Source organism: Uranotaenia lowii, chromosome 3 (genome assembly GCF_029784155.1).
Source record: "Uranotaenia lowii strain MFRU-FL chromosome 3, ASM2978415v1, whole genome shotgun sequence".
NCBI classification, from domain to species: Eukaryota; Metazoa; Arthropoda; class Insecta; order Diptera; family Culicidae; genus Uranotaenia; species Uranotaenia lowii.
Genome location: NC_073693.1, coordinates 87,468,997 through 87,493,417, shown reverse-complemented (window position 1 = coordinate 87,493,417; position 24,421 = coordinate 87,468,997). Strand labels below are relative to the sequence as shown.

Below are 24,421 nucleotides of genomic sequence, written 5' to 3'. Positions count from 1 at the left end.
AATCTGACAATGGGATGGGGATGCAGATATTTTCAAGTGTGAAAGGGATTCATAAAAAAATGGTAGGTATTTATCTAGTATTTTTATCATTACCAATCGATTGCAAATTTATGTTTATGTTGTTAAAATTTCAATCTAGACAAACTTTTTACCTGAAAACTGCAGGAGGATATAACTTAAAACAAAAAAATGTTCGCTATATAAAAGAAATTTTGCTAAGTTATCGTTTCACACGCAATGAGTAAATTTTGCTCATTGAGTTTTATATGACAGTAAGCCAACTCGGTGTGCTTTGCTCAACCTTTGAATATATATGAAGGTAAGGGAATTTTTTAAAATTATGTATATGCTGTTTTATTTGAAGATGATTTTAAATTACATTTCTTGCTGGTTCAAATCCTGTACAGTGCAGTCAGTAATTTTTTCGACATATTCAAAATACAAAGTTTTTTTTCATTTTATTGAAATTCTCTGTTAATCTAATCCTAGCTGATGGACTCATTTCCAATAAAAAAAATTCTGAATTTCTCTGAAATGCCAACTGAAACTTGCAATATACATAGATAAAATAGAAAAATTCTTTCAATTTGAAATTTAGACTTTATTTGTGGAGAGAACAACCTTAGATACATTATTTATAAACTTATAACTTTTATGTTTCACATACGGCCATTTGTTTCATAAGCTTTATAGTTTTGCCTCTTCCCATCCATCAACTGGAAGAAGGGAGGTGTATTAAATAATAATAGAAATATTTTGCGAAGCCAAATATCCCCATGCCAAATGTTGGAAAATTAAGTATACACCACTAAAGTTATACAAAATAATATTCATGTATGCGAGTCTCGCCTCCTTTTTCAATGCTCTCGAGTTTTGTCAAAAATATTAAATGATACTGATATGTTAATATTTAAGGTAAAAATTTAACGCGAGTCTCCTCCGTTTTATCTCCCCACAGGAAGAATCATGGAAACATTTTTCGTACCCAAATATTCTCCCTTACCAAATTTGAATCCATTTGCTTGATTATTTTTCGAGATATGCAATGAAAATTCAATGAAAGTTTTCCTCCTTACTTCCATTCACCACGTTAGAAGCAAGGATGGGCATCAAAACTTTCTCGTTTACAAACACCCCCCTTTGCCAAATATGGTTCTACTTGCTCTATTAATTCTCGAGGTATGAAACAAATTGTATGAATACCCCCATCTCTCCAAGGTGGGTTCTCCCCCAATAAATCATGGAAACATTTCTCGTATCCAAATACTCCACCATGCCAAATTTGATTCCCTTTGCTTCATCAGTTATCTAGAAACGCAAAAAAATCTACTGAAACCCCCTCTCTCCTTCCTATCACCGCACTGGAAAGCAGAAAGGATCTCATACTATTATAGAATCAGAATCATTTCTCGTATCTGAATACTCTCCCATGCCAAGTAAGGTTCGATTTGCTCGATTATTTTTTAAGTAAAGGGTGTTGGATTCAAAAAGTGGTCAACTGAATTCGTCGTTAATTTCGAATCATTCATATGGAAAAAAAACTGAACACTCCTCATTTTGTAGATATGTGTGTGTACACGGTAAAACGTTGTCCTGATAATTTTACCTTTTCAGCCTTATAGTTTTCTCAACCACGGCATAGTATAACATTAATTTATTAAAAGTGCGCATGAGACATTATTGCAATTACTATGTACCTGGTAATTTTCGACAACTCTCAATATTTGTTGTCGAAAATACTATGGTCATAGTAATTTCATCATCATTTCTATAACAACTAGCGTCCGCATAGTAATTTAGACATTGTGGCGCTAATTCATATCAACAAAATACTACGGACATGGTACTTTTGAGAACAAAACATATTTGACTCAAAAACATGAGTGTCAGTTTTAAATTTTACCGTCGGGTATGATAATTTTACTATGGTAAACATTCCTGTTGTTTATACCAATAAATGATCATTAATCATCAAACCATTAGTAAATAAACAAATTTTTAGCTGCTTTCTAATTTTATAACTTTGGAAAATCTTTCCAGAGCGTCGAGAGAACACAGTAACAGTGTTCGGCATCGCTAACTGAAAAATTAGCGCCGCTAATTAGACTAACTCATTCAAAATTAGCGATCGCTAATTAAATACGCTAAATGTGCCGAAAAAGTTATCGCTTTAAGCTTACAGGGTGACACAAAAGTACTATCACACTTTTTTTGGAGTCGCCTGTAGCCTGTACGTTGTATCTCTCTGGTGCCATCTATATGTCAAATGAAAGGGCTAACTTTGCTGCCCACAGTGGAAGAGTTTCGTTTCTGTGCAGTTTGTGTACATTAAGTTGTGAGTGGCAGAGTTGAGAGTAGCTGTTATCGCTGAATATGTGAGAGGGTACAAACCCGGACACATATTCAACATATTCAAACACCTAAAACCGCTCGTAATCAACCGGAAATTCGTGTACCAGACCATAAATCGATCCTAGAGACCAAAGGCACCGAGGACAAGACACGATCTGGACGACGAAGGTCTGTGAGAACTCCAAGGTTGAAAAAGATTATACGAGACCGGACGTGCGCGCCGCTTGCGACGACTTTCCGAGACGTTTGAAGCTGGTTCAATCAGAAATGGTGTATTTCCGAGATATCGTCCGTGAAGTATCTTGATGAGTTACCGAATAAAGCTATGAAAGTCAGATTCTGATTTTCTTCTAATTCTTTGAAAAATTAATATTTTTCTGTGTGACCGAATTTTTTTGTCACCCTGTAAAGCGCTAATCGCTAATCGACCAACATAAATGCTGGAACAAATATCAAATTCTTATTTTCTCACAACCTCACCCCCCCCCCCCCCCCCCTCAACTCAACTCCCAAGGGGGAATAAATAAAATTTCAAGTATTTAATTTCAATTGGATAAATCGATCGAATTTTCATACAATTATATGAGAAGAACAAAAACTGCCAAAGATGGGAATTGTCTAAACTCTCTGTGTTCTACTTTAAAAAAACGAATTTTTGAACGATTACTAGAGCCAAAGAACAGGATGTGGAAGATGGGAGCTGTATATCTCTTTTTTTAATTCAAATTTTGGTTAAAAATTTACTCGATTTATCGGCTTTGTGCAAAGAAAATGGTAAGCAATATCGTTGCAAACAATCTTTTGGGCAATTCATTCCATTTTTTGTTTTTTGCATTACTTTACATAATCATAATTTAAAATCTTTAATCTGTTCCCCCCTTCTTTAAACTTGCAGGAGCATTCTCAAACGTAGACATTAATAAATTTCTATTTGAACTTAAAGCGAAGGCTACAAAGGTGATTTTATCTTTTTTTATATGAACTGATCTGTAAAATCTCTAAAAACTGTATGGTGAAGTAAATATCTTAACCATTTGAAAACAAATGCTGATGAAGGGATGTTAAAAATAGTTTGATATTGTTTAACACCTTTCATTGTTATTTTCTTCTTTAAATGTTGCGAAAAAAAGTGCTTAATAAGAGAAAAATGAAACTAAATACATCTTTTCTCTAACTCGAGTACGCATTCCTCCAACTATTCCAATTAAGTAAACAGAATGATGCGCAATGCCACTTTAACTCGATTAATGACGAAAAGTTTATTCTTCCACTAATTTTTAATTCGGCAATAATTTGATGCAAATATATGGGAGTTAGCGGTCTTCGATTAGCGGAACCAAAAAATTGCATAACTTTTTAATTCGCTAGATCAATCAAAACTTAGCGGCAAAATTAAACCGCTAACGAAAAGTTAGCGGACTAACTAGCGATTAGCGGATTAGCGCTTTTGTGCCGAACATTGAACAGCACCAGCACACCATGCACCAACAATGACCAGCGTGTGTTGGAAGTGTGAATTTTTATTTTTTAAAGATTGTCATAATGCATGCATGCAAAAAACACACAAACACGCATAGTTCATTTACTATTTAAATCAAGCTCCTCATGCATACTAATCATTATCTTAAACCACATACTTGTTTTATCATGAAACATATCAATTTTACTACGCACGAATTAAAACAACGCATCCTTTCATTGACAGTTTTACTGAAACGAAGTCGAATGGACTATGCGCAGCCAAATGCAGCATATGATAAAATAAATATGCGTTATATAGATAGTAAAACATATTTAAATAATGTTTGCCTGTTGTTCAGTAGAACCACGGATTAAGTAGTTTTACCTTTCTTTTCTTTTCAGTGTAAGATTAAGCTTCTATTTGGATATTGACACAGGGGTGCATAGTGGGTTCGTCAACAATCAGGATAACGCGAAGATAAAAATCAGGATTTTTCAGGACACCTCTTGTTTCATGAAAATAATAAGGATTTCTGATTAGATTGCATAAATAAAGGCGCAATACAGGTGCTGTAAACGCATTGATGTATGCAACAACAGTACGCTGCTTCTTGGCTGGCCTGCAGTTCATATCGAAAAACGTCATTTAAATAACATCTGAACCGAAGACTACCATCTGTTAAATGGGTTGGACTGTTTTATAACAGATTTATTCGATATTCTCATAGTTTAACTAAAAATTCGATTTAATTTGAGAATATTTGTGAAAATCAGGACAATTCAGGACATTTTAGGGACCAATTTTCAAAAATCAGGACAACTCGAGAGTTTTTAAAAAATCAGGACGGTCTCCCGAAAATCAGGACAAATCCTGATAAATCAGGAAACCTGGCACCTCTGTTTACTTATCTCTTTACTTATCAAAATGGCGTCCAAGCAAAAGAAGCTATGAATTAAAACTTCGTACATGCGTCGTGGAAATCTATACTACACTCATACAGAAATAGCCAAATCGTTAAATGTGACCAGATTAACCGTCAAAAAAGTGGTAAAAGTGTTCAGGGAACATTTGTCGAGAGATAGGAAGCCTGAATTGGAGGAAAATCGAAAGTCGGGCGCAGCAATGATTAACAGAAAAGTGGCTAGCGTTTTGAAGCACATCCCCAACCTTTCCGTTCGAGATGTCACAAATAAGTTGGGAATATCGCCACAACCGTGCATGAAGCTTAAAAGGGATCTAGACTATCAACTTTTAAGAAGGTAGTGACTCCAAATCACAACTGTTAAAAAAAACTTTACAGCAAAAACAAGATCTAGGAAGCTGCATACGACATTGTTGACAAAGTTTGATTACCTGGTAATGGACGACGAAACCTAAGCCAAGGCAGACTTTAGACAGCTTCCTGGACAAGAGTAATACAGCAACCAGAAGAGGAAAGGTGGCAGACATTTTCGAGCATATTAAACTGTCAATTCGTCAAGAAATATCTCGTTTGGCAAGCTATCTGTACCTAGGGCTTGAAAAGCAAAATTTCCGTTTCAAACCAAAACCGTCAACCAGGAAATTTACGCGAAAGAATGTCTTCAAAAGCATTTGCTGCCTGTCCTGAAAAAACATGACTTTTCTGAGCAGTTTTGGCCGGATTTGACATCCTGCCATTATGAAAAAAGGCAAAAAAAAAGACTAACATTCAGGTTGTGCCAAAGGATAAAACCCTCCCAATACACCAGAACTTTACCCAATCGAAAGGTATTGGGCGATAACTAAGCAAAACTGTAAGAAAATCCATAAAACTGTTAGCAGTGAGAAGCAGTTCAAAGCAATCTGGCGTTCTGCAGCGAAGAAAGTTGATAAAGTGACTATACAAAATCTGGTGAAAGGCGTCAAACGAAAAGCTCGCCACTTTGGACTAGGTAAACCAGAATCGTTACTGAGCTTTTTTCCGTTTTTTTTTTTTTGACATATTGGACTTCAAAAAGAAAGATACTTTGATTTTTTTATCAAACAGATACTCGATTTACACGCTATTTAGTCTGACCACTTTTTGATCCAAACACCCTTCAATGCAAAAATATATAAGATAGAACCCCTCCCCCTTCTTACCTCCCAATTGAAGAAGGTAGGGATACCAAACTATTACAAAAACATTCCTCGCGCTCAAATAAACCACCATGCCAAATTAGGTTCAAAAATACCCTACAATACCTAATTTGGTTCACCCCCTTAAAGCAGAGAGGGGTATCAAACCATTTAGGGGGGGCGTAGGGTCTAACACTTTCAAAAAATCGATTTTTTTATTTTTTTATTTTCTTATTGTAAAATATTTCAAGAATGTTGTGTTAAATTTTCAAGTCAATTGAAGCAAAACTGTAAAAATTATAGGCCGTTATCTCCTCCTATCTAATAGGGGAAAAGTTCATATAACGCCCCATGTGGCTAATACGCGCCACTCTTGTTTTGAAGAATCTGACACATTTTAAGCCTGCAAAATATTACCAATTCGTTTTAAATGCTTTGATTGGTCATGGCAAGTATGAATTTTCCCTTAAAATGCCCCTGTGTCGTGATAATTTCACAATTTAGGTTTTTCTTCATTTCGATCTTAATTTTAAAACACTTTTAATAAGGTGTCACCAAGCAGAGAAAAACGAATAAGACAATATTTTCTGACACATCGATAGAGGAGAATCTAAATTATGATTTTATGCTAAAAAATCATACTGAACTCGCTAAGGTATGCTTTTCATGGGTATGTTCTATCACGGCCCATGCGCTCTTTATAACGCGCCAATCGTAGTAGGCTGAAAATAGCATTAATTTTTCAAAAAGGCCAATTTTCATTGAAAATGAACAAAAAGTCTAAAACCATATTTTGAGCGTTAATTCAGCCCAAAAAATCTATTTTTCATTTTTTGTTAAATTTCTATTAGTCCATTTTGATTTTCTTTTCAGTCAAAGTGTCTGTAAGTATTGGTGTGTTTTCGATCTTCGGCTGCTCTCGGGTGTGTTCGGCTGCTAGGCGCGTATTGAATACACAGCGGCGCGTATTCGCAACACAGTTTTGTTCTGTGGCTTTGAATATGGTTTTTAAAAATCTCGTTTTTGAAGCAACTATAGCGATTTGAGTAATAAAACATCATAGGCATTTTTAGAAAACACTTTTCTTCAACGATTACACCCATTTTTAACACAATTTGTACGTGGAATACATAGAAAATCAGCGATTCGCTTAGGTGGCGCATAATAGGGCATGTTCCCCTACTGCAAGAAAGCAAGAGCAGAAACTTCAAACGCGTTTTTCTCGAAAGCACATTTTTAAAGTCCGTGGACATCGTCATTTGAAAACTACTTATCCGATTCTTTTCAAATTTGGAACATATTTTCTACATATAAAATACCAGACCCCAACGTTTTTCTTTTTTGTTTTTTTTTTACTTTGGGGAGATTTTATAAGTGAAAAATGGCGGATTTTTCGTGAAAAATCGTAGTTTTGATTTCAAACATCCACAAAAATTTCATAAAATTTTTTTTAAGTCAAATAAAAACGTTGGGGTCCAGAAAAACATCTATTAAAAATATTTTGCTCTGATTTTTTGACCTCAGATGATTCTGTGCTGAGATACAGTGTCCACCGCAAATCCTGTTTTCCGCTTTCCGCTTTCCGCTTTCTAAAAGGCATACTCAAAAGTGCTCCGTCACCGGCTCATTTTTCAATATTTTTCTACGAAAAAATTACTAAATGTTCTTTTAAAATTTGAATACATTTGTTTGAACGATAGCTCTAGAAGAAAATCGTGAAAATGGTGTTTTTTTTATACCCGTTAGACCCTACCCCCCTCCCCCCCCCCCCCCTTAATCAAAGGTGTGAAGATTAAACATTGAAATTTAAAATTTGCAGAAGAAAGTTTTTGATGCATATTTCATTGAACTTTTTATTGAGAATCGACATAAAAGAAAATGACAGTTAAATTTCCATTAAAACTTAATTATTCACTATAACAAGATTTAGACTTTAAAAAGATGTTTATTATGCATGTTTTTATTTCAAGAAAATACCTCAAAATTGCTGAAGAGAAGAATACATGAACTAAAATCGATCCTTTGTGTTGAAATCTTTGATAATAACATCTTATGATTAAAATTTATTGATACCTAACGATTCCACCACTGAAAATATTATAAATTGTTGATTAAAAACAATAAAAATACTTTTTTCCACTTTAGTTTTTAGCTTCGCCAAATTCATGGTTTCGCCATATTCACGGTGAATTTTTTTTCGACCGTGATAAAATCGAAAAACTTTATATTGTTGCCAAAAGCATATATGGTAATTACGATAATTTCTAATTTCAATATTTAATTCATATCTGAATTTATTCCGAATTTTTTAATGTTCGCACACTTTTTCCATTCATGATATTGATCAGTTTTTCAAACTCATACTTCGTCAAATCGGTATTTTGTGTGGCTACATCCTCCTCCTTCAATTTTTACTACTTTTTGATCCAATACTTTTCATAAAAAAGAAACTGAGGGCAATTACCAAAACTTGATAATTTTTGAGTAACTTTAAAGCCTTTTTAATAGATCACCAAAACAATCAAAAACCAAGCAAATAAATATTGTGAGAACTAAATTTTTTTGGGAAAAAAATCAATATTTTTTTTTAAAATTCCAGTTTGGATAAACATATTAAATTTTCTGAGAAATGGTAATTCAAACGAAAAGATTATAGAGAAATAGTGTATGGTTGAAATAGAAATGGTTGACCCTGCCCAAAAAAAAATCTAAGTAATCGTTCATCTGGGGAAAAAATGCTGGGAAAGTTTTTTTTTTCTGGTAATGGATCGATTTAAGCGCCTTCTGCGTAGTTTTCCGCTAGATAGATAAAATCTGCCATCTATCATTTTAGTATAAAACCTTTTTATTTTTAACAGATGGCGGTGCTAAAGCAAAATCAGGTTAGGGTGACATGAAATCATTAAGATTTTTGATAAATTAAACTGTAAATTAAATCCTAGTATAATCAGCAAATAAATGGCCTGAAAATTTTATTCCACAACTGTTGAATAAAAAGAACGTTTGAATTACTTCAATGGGATGAAAAAGATTAGTTTTTTTTTCAATAGCGTCCACGGTTTTTAGAACTCATAGAACAAGCATTCCAGATTTCCCGGTTTTATCCGGGCGTATCCAGATATTCAAGGAAAATATAGAGGCGATTCCGAAAAGTACGGATGTATTCACAAAATTTGCTAAATTTACCAAAAAAAATCAAATTGAGTGAAGATAAGTTTTGAATTTGGATCCAAAAACGATTTTTTATAATTATTTTCATCAAAATTAATAAAAAAAATTTTAAAATTATTTAACACAATTTTATGTGCTTCGACGATAAAATAAAGGTTCACAAGATTTTTTCCTATTTTTATTATCTTGTTTAAATATTGGATTAATTTGGATTGAATGCACGGTTTTCCACGGTTTAAAAAAAATGACTAGGGCCGAAAACGTGCTGGAAAATTGCGGGAATGCATAGTATAGAATTCCATCGTTTTTTGCTCCGCTTACACCCAATCCTCTCAGACGAGCACGCACATAAAATCGCTCGACCATATAGCTATTTTTAATTTGTTGAGAAAAAAAACGAACTTCAACATAAATTAAAACTTCATAAAATCTGCCAGCCTATCTTTTCATGTTTACTTCATGCTTATCCTTTGCGTTCGTTCTTGTTTATTATGAAAATAAAACAAATCTTGCGGTAACTATGGTAACTGTGGTAACGCACTATGAGAGATTGTCATACAAGCAAGCGGACAAAAATATATGCAAAATGTTTTCAACAATTTGACTATCTTTTTTTTTTTTGGTTTTAGGTTAAAATTTCAAAATATCAATTTGAATGTGTCATAAATGTTCATTACAAAGGGTAAAAATCTTGCATGTATTTGTACAGAACTCAGGCCCCTATCCTGTCGGTTGCTGCCTAAACACTCCTAGTCAGATCTGATTTGTGAAAAAAAAAACATGTTTGAATAGTTAGAACAATAAAGGTGACCCATTAAGGTGACAAGTTTCAAAATCAAAGACGGATGAGCTGAAAATCTGATCAGTCTTATAGGTCCAGAAACTGACAATGGTGAAATTCTCGAAAAGCTCCAAATCTTCAGATCGTAACTGAACTCTTCAGAACTTGTTAGAATATCCACGCAAAACTTGCAAAAAATCAGCCGGACTTAAATGATCTCGTCTGAAAACTTTCTGATTTCCTCGTTTTCTCACGCTTTACCTTATTAGTGACTCTGAAGCCACTTTATAAAGATTTACGTTTACATCAATATATTATTCGCAGAAGATCTTTGTTATCGGTGATCAAAATTTGCTTTTTAGTTCTTTTCCTTCTAACATAGTGAAGTTTTTCTTCATTTTTCAATATCTTAAAAATGGAAGAGTTCTGAAATTTGAGCTTTTCCTTAACAAAGTATCGACTTTCATGAAAGATTTAGATAATTTTTTTTCGATTTTTGTCCACGTGATCTCTCATAGTGCAACACAGTGTCATGTTTTGTTGATATTTCTGTATTTTCTATGCTACTTAGATCATGAGGTTTGACAGCTCTGAGCACTAGTAGCGACTCCACTCGGAAAATTAGCTTTTTCCATCGATCCATTGAAAATTCTATGGATTTCTCATTCTAGGCAAACGTTTTTTTTTGAAAATGAAGTACAACAGTCCAAAGATGAACCAAGATGAACTCAGAACAATAGGTTTGATGTGATATTATACATAGAAAGATAAGAAACTTAAAAAGTGAACTTGTTTTGTTATTAATCAAATCTGTAGTAAAATTTGTACCAAAAGTCAATCTTAATACTCTAAGTATCCTATATTTAATCGTAAAATTTTTGGCAAATCAAGAATTTTTTAAATTGGAAGCATGTAAATAGATCCAACACCTCCAATTATCCTGTTTCATTAGAAACGTTGGCCAAAATCATTACGCAGCTCTATGCTACGTCTAAAAGCCGGTTAAACTCCCATCGAAAACTCTTTCATTCATCGTCGTAATTCTTTTCTCCGCCCTGCAGACTGAATGGAAATGTTAATGAACAGTCTGCTGCTACTCGGAAAGGCGGAAAACAGGAATCAAAAGCATACGATCAGCTCCAATGGATGCTATTAGCATAATTGATTAGATATTCGATCGGAGAAACACGAGTGAGCGCATACACACATCAAGCACGCATGGCTCGAGTTTGGCTGTGAATTTTCCCGATCCCTTTGATATGAAGGGCGGAAATTGGGGGCGGTTGCCGGGAAAATAGCGCGAGAAAACACCAACCCGAAACGTGGTTTCCCGACTCTCTGCTCCGATCCGACATCATACACAGAACAAGTTTGTGCGAGTTTGTTTTCGGACATATTAGGATGCAAATGGTAGCGCATTTCGAAACAAATCAACCGACTGAACGCAATTTGGAAATTTTACGCTTCACTTTTCCCGGCTTCAGTAATTCCATCTACTCTTCGATCAGGCGTATTCGGAAATTTGACTTTTGACGGTTGACCTCGATTGGGGACGGAATGTGTTCCGGTTGTGTTTGGAGGCGTATCAGGACCTTGTTGAAGTGGGTTGGTAATTCGAATTAAATACAAATTTTGGAGTTCTGAAATAGATTCCGATTGTGGGCGGATAATAATAAGCTATTGCATAAGTCTTTTGGGGAGTGAAAACGAACATTGTTTTAACTGATTTATTTCACTTTTAAAGATTAGTCCTTTTTAAATGGGACACTTTCTTTTGCTGATAGCTCATTAACTTGTTATCGGACATTCAAAATTTTGACCACCAGACGACTAGTTTTTTTCTAACTTGAAAATTTACGCCTTTTTTTGAGATATTCTTGATACAAGACAAAAAGAATAGAAAAATTGCACAGTTTTCTTCAGAATCCGCCATTTTCAAATTTATAGCTGAAAAAACCGTTGATTATTCAAAGAATAACTGTGTTTGAGTCGTAAAAAAGTATACAAACACTGTCAAAAATTTCTACAAAGTTCAAATTAAGCATTGGAATGAAGCATGATCTGCAACTACGGTCAAGTCTCATACCAGAATTTTAAGCTAGCGAAAAACTATTCAAGTGTAGATCGCTGAAATGTTCATTTATTCTCGAATAAGCTGAAAGTGTTGCCTCGTAATGAGTCATGCAAACCTAACCTCAAACATCAAGTTTTTTCTAGTTCCAGAGCTTGTAAGCTGTATAGCCGGTACCGAGGCTTTGAGATAGATGAGTTATGATGGACGAAAAAACCCTTTATCAAACAAATTCCAGCGTTGGAACCCCATAACATGTCTTCTCGTTGTAAGCTCCCTAGCATATCAAAGAATATATTTGCTGGTTGTTTTGCATAAAATTTAATGCTTTGCCCAGATTCTGCTCCTGTGGAAAAAAAACAACAATTTTCAAAACCAAAATTGGTTTTTGCTGTTTTCAAAAAGCCTAAAAAGAGAAATCCCTTCGCAACCTATGATTCATACTAACCGATTATACATTATTATTATTTTCTTGATGGTTTCATTTCGTTATTGTTTGGATTTTCCTGCTGAAATTCCATTGAAAACGTTTTAAAAAGGCTCAAAAATAATCAAGTTTTGTTAATTTCGAAACAACTGTATCCATCAAATTGCCCTAATTTTTTTTTAAAGAGAAGTTTTGAACCGAAAGTAGCAGAAGTTGAGAGTAGAGATTAAACGAAGTAAAAATTGGAAAATTGTTCAATATCAGGACTGAAAAAAGTGTGCACCGGCTGAAAGGAGAGACCAAGAATAAAATAGAAATTTTTCTTACAAAAAACGAAATTTTTTTCTATATTCGTGAATTATCATAAAATTACCATAATTTACTTTTTTGAAAGTATTTCGATCGAACGAATGGTTTTTTAAGATACACTCATTCGTATCTGTCCCATTTTTAAAAGAACTACGCTTTAGTATAAGAAACAAATAAGAAATTTCGAAAATTGTCTTTCAACTTCGATGAGCTTCAAATTTGTTCATTTCAATCCGATTTGAAAGTCGAAAAATTCCGCTTTTTTCAGTTTATTTTGATATATAAACGCAATTTCCAAACGTCAGTGCTATTTAAGCTATGAGTCGCTTTACATCGAAAACGATCGTTCAGTTTTGAATATTGTGCGTGCTTACCGTTAAAAATATTGTCTTATAAATATTGATTTGAACTGCTCTCGTTCTCAGAATTAAACGGTAGGTACCACTTTTTTCTGTGAACATAATTCAAAAGTGAAGTTTGTGCCAGCACACCAAAAACATTGATGAACTGTAAGCTTGTCTATAATTTGAATTAACCACTTTGTAGCCCGAAACTCTGGCCAAATGGTAAGGAGAATGTTCGTTTGATTTGGATTTGTACGTGTTGCAAAAATATGCTTTCAAATGCCCATTTCAAGAATGCTATGATATCTGTTACTGCGATCAATGACGACTTCGTTGACTCGTTCAAAACTGCGTTGAAAAACGAAATTCAGGACAGCATTCTAAAACTGATTCGCAGTGAAATCCGCACTGGTTTGAAAGATTATCCGACTCCGAAAGCTTCTCCCTGCTCTAACCAACCCTGCTGTTCCTACGTTTAGTGCCAAACGACGACGTTTCGACGATAACCGTAGTTCCACTCCCCGTCGCCCACCTCCTCCTCGTCTGTGTGCTCAAGGGAGCACACAACTCTGCAAATGCTCACAAACTCTGAGCATACTGACATCTCATCGCAAATTTCCGAGCCCGTCGTGCCTACGTTTTCGCTTTATCTAGCAGGAATACACCCCAGAGTTTCAGATAATAGAGTCCTGGACATGATTCGACATCATCTCGGTGACGATAATATCAAAATAAGAAAACTCGTACCTAGGGGTAGAGACATTAATACGCTCTCTTTCGTCTCTTTCAAAGTGGACATAAAAGCTGAATTAAGATGTAAAGCACTGGCCACCGAGACCTGGTCTGTTGGCATTCGCTTCAGGGAATTCATTGGAAACGGATTCCCCAGCTAACATGAAATCGTAATAGAAATGATAATACAAATCGAATATTTAGACATTTTCAATAACCATCGTAAACAAGTTGGTATTGAGTGATTTTCTATCATTCATTGACAACAAGCTTTGCCAAAAAAAAGTTGAATCGGATAGCAGTTTAGTCAATTCGTAAATATGTCTCCAAATAGTTGAGAATACGCTCATTCGACATTTACGATTTGAGTAAACTGATTTACGATAAATGGGCGATCCTTCCTTCTTTCTTCCTTTGCCCGGTTCGTGAACAGAAAATCCTACATATAGAGCTATAGCGCGAATCACTTCAACTGATGATTTGGCATCGTGGTAAGATACCAGGCAGACAACTCGGAGGCTGGGGTTCAAATCTCGGTCGGGGAATTTTTTTTTTCGTTTTATTCAAATTACTTCAAATCGTATATTTTGCTTTTTGTGGGGAAATCGAATCGTTAAAATCTTGTCATGGTAGATATATCGCCTCCACTTTTATAGCTATATGCTATTTTGGTAAGTTTTATACAATCTTTTCATCTGGTATATTCGATTGATTAATTCTGTTGTTCCTGCGATATACCCTCTTAAATGTTTGCTGGGTCAATGTGGTTTTTTGAGCTCCGACACACCAATTGTTGACCATGAACACAACAGCTCAAACAACACCGTGCATAACCTCAACTCAATAGTCCCAGTGTTAGTTAAATGTTCGCCCCTTAACCCCGCTTCTGATGGAAGATTGACAAATACCTCATCACCGAACCAAATTTCTGGTCGTTTGATTTCTTTGTACTACCAAAACACTTGCGGTATGCGTACCAAGACTACAGCTTTTTACAACGCGCTCTCAGCAAGTGACTACGACTGCATACTGATCACTGAAACCTGGTTGAATAATAATATTTTCAATAGCGAACTAGCCTCAAACTACTCCATTTATCGTGGTGACGGCAGTTCAGCCACAAGCACGGCTCGACGAGAAGAAGGTGTGTTGATTGCCGTAAAAATGGACTTAGTGCAATCCCTCTGGTCTTTGAAAACAGCGAACATCTCGGACAAATCGCTGTGAAAGTCAACATTAGCCGGACTACCCTATATTTGTGTTGCATCTATCTACGACCAAATAGCTACCTCCGAAACTATCAGTCACATTTTACTGCCGTTCAAGAGATTATTAGTGAAGCATCTGTCAGAGATTTCGTCACTGTTGTGGGTGATTATAATCTGCCACACCTCTACTGGACATATGATCTCGACATTCATAGCTACCTACCGACAAACCCCTCAACCGAAATTGAAATCGCTCTATCTGAAACGCTACTCTCCACTGGGTTACATCAGCTTTGCGGCGTACAGTACAACAATCTACGGGTTTTAGACCTTGCCTTTCTCAGAGGATCCCCTCAAAGTAAACATGATTGAATCTCCAACCCCGATAGTTCCGATGGACCGCCATCACAAGCCGTAGGGGAGAGTGGGGATACTTGATCCCCTTTTTTTATTTTCACCATATATTTCTGGAAAAATTTAGCAACTCGCCGTCTTTGACATTTTCTGACAGCTTGTAACTTCAAGTTTCTATGCTCCAAAAATCAGAACGATACTTGAACCCGTTGATGAACTAGAAGCATTTTCGTGGGAGTAAAAAAATTGAGATTTTTCTGAAGTTAGGGGAGACTTGATCCCCTATTGAAGAAGACTTGATCTTTTGTTTAGGAAGCCCTGATCCTTGTATAAAAATCAAACAAAACTCCAAGATAGAATGTTAATTGACTATTTTGGTCATGTTTGTTTTCATTTCACAATTTATAGTTGAAATAAGAAGAAAATTCTATAACTTTGTCTTAACGCTAATGACATTGCATACTTAAAGGCGCTATTTTCTATAGTTAAGAGAAAATTAATTATTTTTGCTCTTTTCTTCAGACAATTGTTTTAAAAATATTAGTTTTTGGATAAATATTAGTAATTTCGTAATCAGCAATCATAATGATCAATTCAGAAGAAGAATATGCCATTTGGAAGGGGGATCAATTGTACCCAACTCTAGGGGATCAATTGTACCCATAATCAACATTTTAGAAAACATTTTCTGAAAAAAGTTGAGAGTTTTCCATTGCTTTGAAAATGTGACATTATGAAGTTCATTTTACGCTCGAACGATTGATACATTGGAACAAATATTTTTTTCATAATTTTCCCATGTAAGGAACATTTTAAAGTGATGAAAAAAGATCTTCAAGTTACATTTTGTGAAATTTTTCAAACAAAGTTCAATTACTCAAACTATTATTTTGTTAACATTTTTTGAACTACAAGCATTGTTATTTTGCTCATTTTGGCACATTTTTCTAGAACATTTGATTTTTGTAAGACATTCCAGTTTCGAGATATAGCTAAGGAATCAAGTATCCCCAGGGATCAAGTATCCTCATTCTCCCCTATATTTTTTGCAACGACGTTGACTTTGACGTTGAATCTTCTGAAGAGCCTGTTGGTGAACTCGATTTTGATTTCAGAAACTGTAATTTCGAGCTAGTTGCAGCTGCTATCGACTCACCCAATTGGGAATGTCTTGAAGTGGCTTCAAACGTGGAATCTGCTGTCAAATTGTTCTACTTGAAACTAAATACACAGTTTTGAAACAAAATGTCCCTTTAAAGCGCTGCCATACATTCATATCTAGGAAACACGAATGGTGGAATTCTGATCTTGGTCGTCTACGTAACCAGCTTCGAAAAGCAGGCAAATGTTTCAATCGCATTCGCTCTGAAGACAGTAAACATCATCTTTGACGCTTAGAAAACGAATTTTAAAGTTTAAACGAGCTGCTTCACCGTCAACATGTTTCGCGTCTTCAAGAAAACATGAAAAATGACCTCTCATCATTTTGGACACATCTAAAAAAAAAAAACAATACGCCGCAGTCCCCGTTGATGTAAGCTTCCGCGGTGTCACCTCTTCCAGCTTGACCGAATCGGCTAATATGTTTGCTGAATTCATTCAAAGCGTTTACTCTCCACCTAGTAGTGGCACAGACAGCAGTTACCCCGCGTCGCTCGAGTCCTACAACAAAAACTTGCCCTTGTCGTGCTTTTCCGTTCAGGATATCTACGAGAAGCTGACAGCAGTTGACCCAACGAAAGGCATTCCTCCTGTGGTTCTGACACATTGCGCCGCATCTGTAGCTGCCCCGATTTGCAGTATTTTAAATCGATCGCTCAACGAAAGGACGTTTCCCAGTGCTTGGAAAATCGCAGCAATTCCTCCGATTTAAAAATCAGGCAATGCTCATCACGTCGAAAGCTACCAAAAAATCTCAATCCTTAATTCAATTTAAAAAATTATCGAAGTTTTAATGCACGAGCGGTTGTATGCTGCCATAAAACCTCTTATCTCAGAGTCTCAGCATGGATTCGTAAATAAACGGTCTACGTTAAGAATATGATGTGTTACGTTAGTTTCCTGATTTTGGAGAAAGGTTGTCAAGTGGATTCAGTCTATATTGACTTTACAAAAGCGTTTGACCGTGTCCCGCACAGAATTCTTGCAAAGATGGATTGCCTTGGTTTTCCAGCTTGGTCACTTGATTGGATTGCCTCATAGCTAATGCACCGATAGGCTTTCACGAAAATTAGGAATTCACGATCACGAACATTCGACACCCTAATTGGAGTACCGCAGGGAAGTCACCTTGGACCCCTTCTGTTCATAGTTTTCGAGAATGACCTATGTTAAACTTTTCAATCCAAAACTCTGCTTTATGCTGATGACTTGAAGCTGTTCAGAAGAATTAGCAGTTCCGTTGACTGTCTTACCTTACAAAACGACATCGGCAGATTAGATGATTGGTGCCGCTTAAATGAAATGACGGGAATGACGGCTAACGCCAAAAAATGCATGATAGTCAACTTCACTCGTGCACGTAACACAGTTATCTTCGAATATCAACTCTCGGGTTCAACATTGGAGAATGTCAAATCTATTCTCGACCTGGGAGTGAAAATTGACAACAAACTAACATTCGCTGAAAACATCGCGCTCACGTCTGCGAAAGGTTTTGCTGCATTAGGACTTTTGCGTCGTAGCACGAAAGACTTCGACGACGTCTATGCACTGAAAGCAGTGTACTGCTCTTCGGTTCGTAGCATTATGGAATACGCCGCTCAGGTATAGGCTCCTACTCAGGGTACCCACCGCTACCGACTTGAACGTGTCCAGCGAAGCTTCTTTAGGTATGCTCTCTGTGCTCTCTAGCGACTTCCTTGGAACGAACCACTTCGACTTCCACCGTACGAGCAAAGGTTTGCTCTGATAAGCATTCCTTCTCTCGACAAGCGTCGTACCGAGCTACAACAAACTTTTTTTTTATGTCTTAGCTCGTATTGACTCTGCTTACGTATTGGAACGCGTCAACCTTTACATTTCAACGAGGACACTACGACAACGTCAGTTCCTTTTCACCTTACTTTCCACCTTACCTGGATACCTTTTCACCGTACTGCATATGGCCGAAACCATCCCATAGATAAATGTTGTGAACGTAAACGTCGATTTAAATTAGGATTAAGTAGTATTTCTTAGTTTTAAGTTAGTCTGTATAAAATCCCAGATAAATAAACAAACAAACAGTTAGTCTGTATCGAATTCCAACCAAATATGAACCAAATGAATTACATCCTCAAATCATTCAAATGATGGTTAGGATTAGAATAAAGAATCCTTAAGTAACAAAATAGGAAATTTAATCAGATTTTTAATCTATATCAGGCTCCCAAAAATCGTTGAAGTTTATTTTAATAAATCAAGCTTGAAAAATTCAATTTCTGGGCAACATAATTTAAAATTATATTGATGCAGTTTAAATTTTTCGTTTGATTTGTGAAAAAAAGGGAATGAATCCGGATTAAATCAGGAGATTTTCAACAAAATTTAAGCAACCGGGTAGGACCAAACCTTTGCATATTTTTTTAATTTAGTAATCGGGCAAGTCATAGTAAAATCCTATAATCTGGACAGCTTATTTTTGCTTGTTTCATTTGATCTTATAATATTTTATTTAAGAAAGGCTTCAATTTTGAAAAAAAACAATCTAAAAATGAATCCAATATTCAAAAAATAAAGTTATATATAAAAATTTTGCAGTTGAAATTGAATTTATGCAATTTCGATCCTTGTTAAAGTTTAAAGTTCTTGAAAAATCTGCAATATTAATAATGTTGAACAATACGCTAACTAAGGTTGCCAGAATTTTTTCCATCCCCATCCGGGCCTAGCAATTCCGGGCATTTTTTCGAAAAAACCTGGCTAAATCCGGGCATGGATTTCAATTTTTCAAATCCAAAAACCGGGCAAAAACCGGGCAAAATGTAGGTGTTATTATATATAAAAGCAAAGAAAAAATGCAAAAAAAAAATAAATTAATATTTTATTAATGTTATTGCAGACTTCCAAATACTTTTTGGACACTTTAATATTTAAAGGGTTATAAAAGTAAATCAGCGAAATTATTTGAAACAACCGTTGAAAATTTCCATACCGTTAATCGACTTTGCAGAAACTTACTCAAAAACTTTGATTTTTTTTGTTTTTTTTTTTGTGAAAATTGTGAAAAAACCGGGCAATATCCGGACTTTTTTCACGATATCCGGGCAACCGGGCCGGACCGGACTTTCTCGAAAATTTTCATCAAATATCCGGGCAAACCCGGATAAAACCGGGCAATCTGGCAAGCGTTTAGCGTAAACCATATGAAATTCCCTGCAACTTTCTAAGAGAATATACATCTTTCTTTATCATCAATAACTTTTCATTAAAAATCAATTCCTGTGGATTGTTTTTGAAAGTTTCTTATAAAACAAAACTTGCAAAATGAACTAAAATTCTACTTAAATTTGGCTATTTTCAGCTGTTAACTGACTTTGGTTAGATTTTATAATCGAACTAACAATCAGAATTATAAGCCTGCGAACAATTGCAATTTGATTTTCTTGACAAAATAGTTATCTTGGTCATTTTATTTTGATTGTAGAACTTAAACCTGAATTCATAGCTTTAATTTCCAATCTGTTTCGGAATTTCGAAAACTGTTTCTGAATCTAGAAATATGAGCCAAGAATTGAAATCAGTTTCAGAGCCCTCAATCATGAATCTATAATTATTTTTTTTTATTTGTTCAAATTTCAATATTTTAATACAAATATCAACTGATGGGGGCTTTTGTTTTCTCTAACATAAAAATGGTAAAAAAATATCTTATTACACATCAAAGTTTTTCTGTTTCCTAAGCATAAGAAATTATGTTTCGAAAATGAAATCGTAAAAATATCTATACAATTTTGCTAAGCTAAATATGTATCTATAATTATAATTCCGATGTTTCAGATTTCAATGATTTAATTAATGTCTTGCTAATCCGACTTGCAAATCTAAATAAAAATGAAAATTTCTAATGGTGAACCTATGTCGTTATTTTGAAGCATTGTTGTGTTTAAATTTTGCATAAAAAAAAGTTCATGAGCTTCGAATCTGATTTGGAAACAAAAACTCAAAATGATTTCTAATAACTAAATTTGAATAACGATTGATTATGGGGTTTAATTTAAATAACGATTTTTATGAGATCTCTCTTTTTTTTCAAGTGCAAGAGGTTTTAACTACCGTAATCGGAGAGAACTTTGATCACCGGGGTAACTTTGATAAACATGACATTTTTAAAGATAATCATCATTAACCAAGTAAAAAGTTAAAATATCTGAAAACTTTTTACTACGTTTGAAAGCCTATTAATTAAGTTACAAATAAGGGGAATTGGGTTTTTATTAGAAGATTTTTAATACTACTTAAAATGTAATTTTAAAATCCTAAAATATCTGGATTTTTAAAGGCTTGCAAACAAACATCTCTCCTGATCAAATTTAAGCATTTAATAGCAAATGGATCGTTTCAAATGAAAGTTCAATTTTTTTGTTTAGGTTTAGTTTAAGTGTGAGTTTAGTGACCATAAAGGTCATTTGGTGATAATTTTTGGATATTGAAAAAAAAAACGGTGATTTTCCATGAGAAAGTCCGTATAGTAAAAATGGCTAAAACCCTATCAAATGGTTCAATTTGAAGAAAAAAAGAACATGGGAACAGTGCGATGACTTAGGGAATTGTATGAAGGCAAAATTTCATATGTTTTTGAGACCAAAAATAATAACAAATGTTTATAATTTTTACTCCTAGATGTATGCAGCAACATTGTCCATTTTTTGATAATAAATTTATTTTGTACAAAAAACATTGAAAAAATTAGTTAAGTCCTTACAAAATTTACTGTTATTAATGTTTATGCCATCTGTGTTAAATGGTACCATAACAATAATTTTGAAGATGATGAGGTACGTAAAAACCATAGTGATCAAAGTTTCCCCGAAACTCGAAATCTGGTTTTGTAACAAGCATTTACCCATGTCGTTTGAATTTACTGCAAGCAATGATCATGTTTTACACTTCTCGCCTCAGTAAGTGTTGTAAAACTTTTAGGGATTCCGAAAAAGCAACCCCTTTCAAAATATTCAAAAATGAATGAAAAAAGAGAACAAAGTTTCCCCAGTTTACGGTACTCTACAAACCGTCAATTACCCCTTAAACCTCGAATACTGAAATTCACGTCAATTGGTTCATCCGTTTTTCAATGATATAAAAACTCAATTCTTTGTATAGGAGCCTATTATATTTTCTCCCTAGTTTCTTAGTTCACATCTTCTTTCTTTCCGTTCCACGTTTTGTAAGCGGTTGTAGTCATTCTTCAAAATAGATCACCCTCTTGTTTCAAATTATGCTTGATATATAAAAAAATCACTTAAAAATGATTGAGCTACATAATATTTTTTGTGAAATTTGTATGGCAGCCCCTCTTCCATAAAATGTGAGGGTGTTGAAACTATTATACAAATCATCCTTAGCCCAATAAAACCTTCGGGTACCAAATTTTACTTTATTCTGACCACCCGTTTCTATCTGATGGTGTAACAAAAAATACACCTCCAATTTTTAACCAGGAGTTCAACGAATAAAAACATTGCAACCAACTCTCGCCAACCTTTACCATACAATTCAGCAATAAATTTTATGCTTGTCTGTAATCATCGTTATCCACAGACTTCATCGTTATGATCGAAAAAAGAAACATACATAAAATACACATTGGAGCAAAAGCAGATAACTCATACCGGCATTGTTTCAGCAAATAACATACCCAACTTCATAATTTATTGGTCCCTTTTTTTAAACTCAAAATTAAATGAAACATTTATCAGCAGCAAAAGTTTATGACTTCATCAGCCGAAGCAAGTTTTATCGAATAATTAATCATATTTTGAAATGTGGGGGAAAAAATCGAAACCAATAATGGAAAAGTGATGATAACAATCTGATCGCTGGAGGAAGAAAAACGCGGAACAACTTGTACTTACTTTTTTCTTCTTCGAACTTCGTCAACGCTTCAATTAGATATCAACCCGTTTCCCACTCCTGTTTGGGGGAATCGGAACAGGAACCAGTCTGGGCTGAGGATGTTAAACGGCGAAACCTGCTCCTTATGCCCTGTTGGTTTCAGTTTATCTTCCCTTCTGCTCCAAGGAACGCGTTACCTTACCCGTTCGGTTGGAAGTTTATTTTTCAAATCGATGCCACCAAGAAGAGGAAATATCCCGGTGCACAACACACTCTCTCTCAAACGCACAGCACAGCACCCAGGAACAACACACGACACGACGAACAAACACACCACTTTCTCGATATCACATTACAGCAGCAGCCATCATCATCTTCATGTGCTTCAAGTGCTAGCGTAGATTTATCTCCCTCAAATCGGGGAGTCGGGGTTGCTCGTGCTCTTCTGGCTGAGTGCTGTATTTCCTATCCTTGCTTCTTCTTCTTGTTACAAACACATATGGCTGTGGGGAAGCACTTTTCTTCACGGTCACGAATGGAGTCAACCTTCAAACCTTTCAAGCTTCTTTCAACCAGCACCCGAGCGTTCGGTTTCTCCGGAGGATTCTTCCAGCATTCCCTTTTGCCCTCAGCCTTTTCGTTGATGGGTTGATGGTTTTTGGATAAGTCGTCGCGGAATACTATAGGTGGTTGAGTTCTGGCAACCGCACCGCGGCAAGGCAAACTTTGTCGTGTTCTTCTTCTACTTCTCCTATCACGTCACGTCACAATTTCTGCTTCCGCGGCTCGAAACAGCCGAACGAAGGTTAACTTGAGCACTCATGGGTAACGGTACACTTCCACAGCAGAGCTGCCATGTCGCCACCTTTCTTTGGGGTGGTGGTTTCACAAAATCTTCACGAAAAACACACGTCCCCAAACGCCTGAGTCTATGCAATGCGTGGTGCGTTGAGAAAGATATAATTTCAACCTTTTTTGTGGCTGGGCCTTTCGTGCCATATGGAGTAGCACAACTAGCGTAAATCACATCCTTTTGAGGAATTTGCCTTGGCGGCAGCTAATAGGTTTTCCCTAAGATCCATGGAGACGAGAATAGACACCCTCAAAAGATAGATAACAACAGAACACGTCAAGCGTCGGCAAATTGGCTGCTGATGGCTCTTTGATTGGTCTCTGAGCGCACATCGCCTAATGGGCTCCCTCTGAGTATACTTTCGGGCGCCTTTCGGTATACCTTCTGGCGGGCGAGACCGACGAGCTGTTTTTGATAACAACAAATTCTAGAGTGATCCACATCCAAACACCACACCCCCTCGAAGCTTCGAATTTCACTTTCCTCGGTCAGCGTGAGATAGATTAATCAGCCAGAAATCACTGAACACAGACGCTCCATTTGAAGGAAAACGAACGGCCTTGCCCAAAAAACCAGCCAAGAAGAAGAACGAAACATATATCAATCAAACCACCGGAGAAGGCCGTCCGGATGATGGATCTCCCAGCGCTCTGACCCGCCCTTTGCAAACCGAAACCGAAAGCAAAAGCAAGAGCAAAACCGGTACGTCCTTCACACGGCGCGACCGAGCAAAACCTTCCACAAATCCTTCCATGACTCCTTCTGGTCCAGAGAGCCTATTCACCAATAATAGTAGTGAAAGACACCCAATTATTGCAAACTTAGGTTAGTCCAACGAAAAAACATCATTCGACTACTGTTTTTTTTTCCATCCACCATAAAACAAAACAGAGAAAATCCTCCACCAAAGAAGAGCCCTGTTCCTCTTGACAAACAGGAAACAGGATCAAAGAACGCTCCCCAAAAAACACCACCGAAACCAGTGAGACCGCGATGCGATGCGAACGCGCCGAAAGCAACACCCTTACTGGCCTGACTCCGGCTGGAATGGAAGCCACACCAAATTCCGTTTTGATATCGCCAAAACCACTTGTGATATTGTTGAGGGAGCATCCGGTCGTTTGGTCGACAGCCAGCATCACGACGACGAAGACGACGACGACGGAAACCTCTGCTGGTTGCATTCCATCATCATCTCGCACAGGATCTCGATCGGCCCTTTTGCTCTTAGTTGTTCTCACTA

At 35.9% G+C, this 24,421-nt stretch overlaps 1 protein-coding gene across 3 annotated transcripts in view; it reads right to left on the bottom strand.

The window, feature by feature from the left end:
• LOC129755641 (5-hydroxytryptamine receptor-like) overlaps positions 1 to 24,221 on the bottom strand; it is a 443,410-nt gene extending 419,189 nt beyond the window's left edge. For all 3 annotated transcript variants that reach the window (XM_055752243.1, XM_055752244.1, XM_055752245.1), the window contains exon 1: positions 22,346 to 24,221. The gene's annotated coding sequence lies outside the window, so the exon portion shown is untranslated. The remainder of the gene's footprint in view (positions 1 to 22,345) is intronic.
• Positions 24,222 to 24,421: the final 200 nt, after the last annotated feature.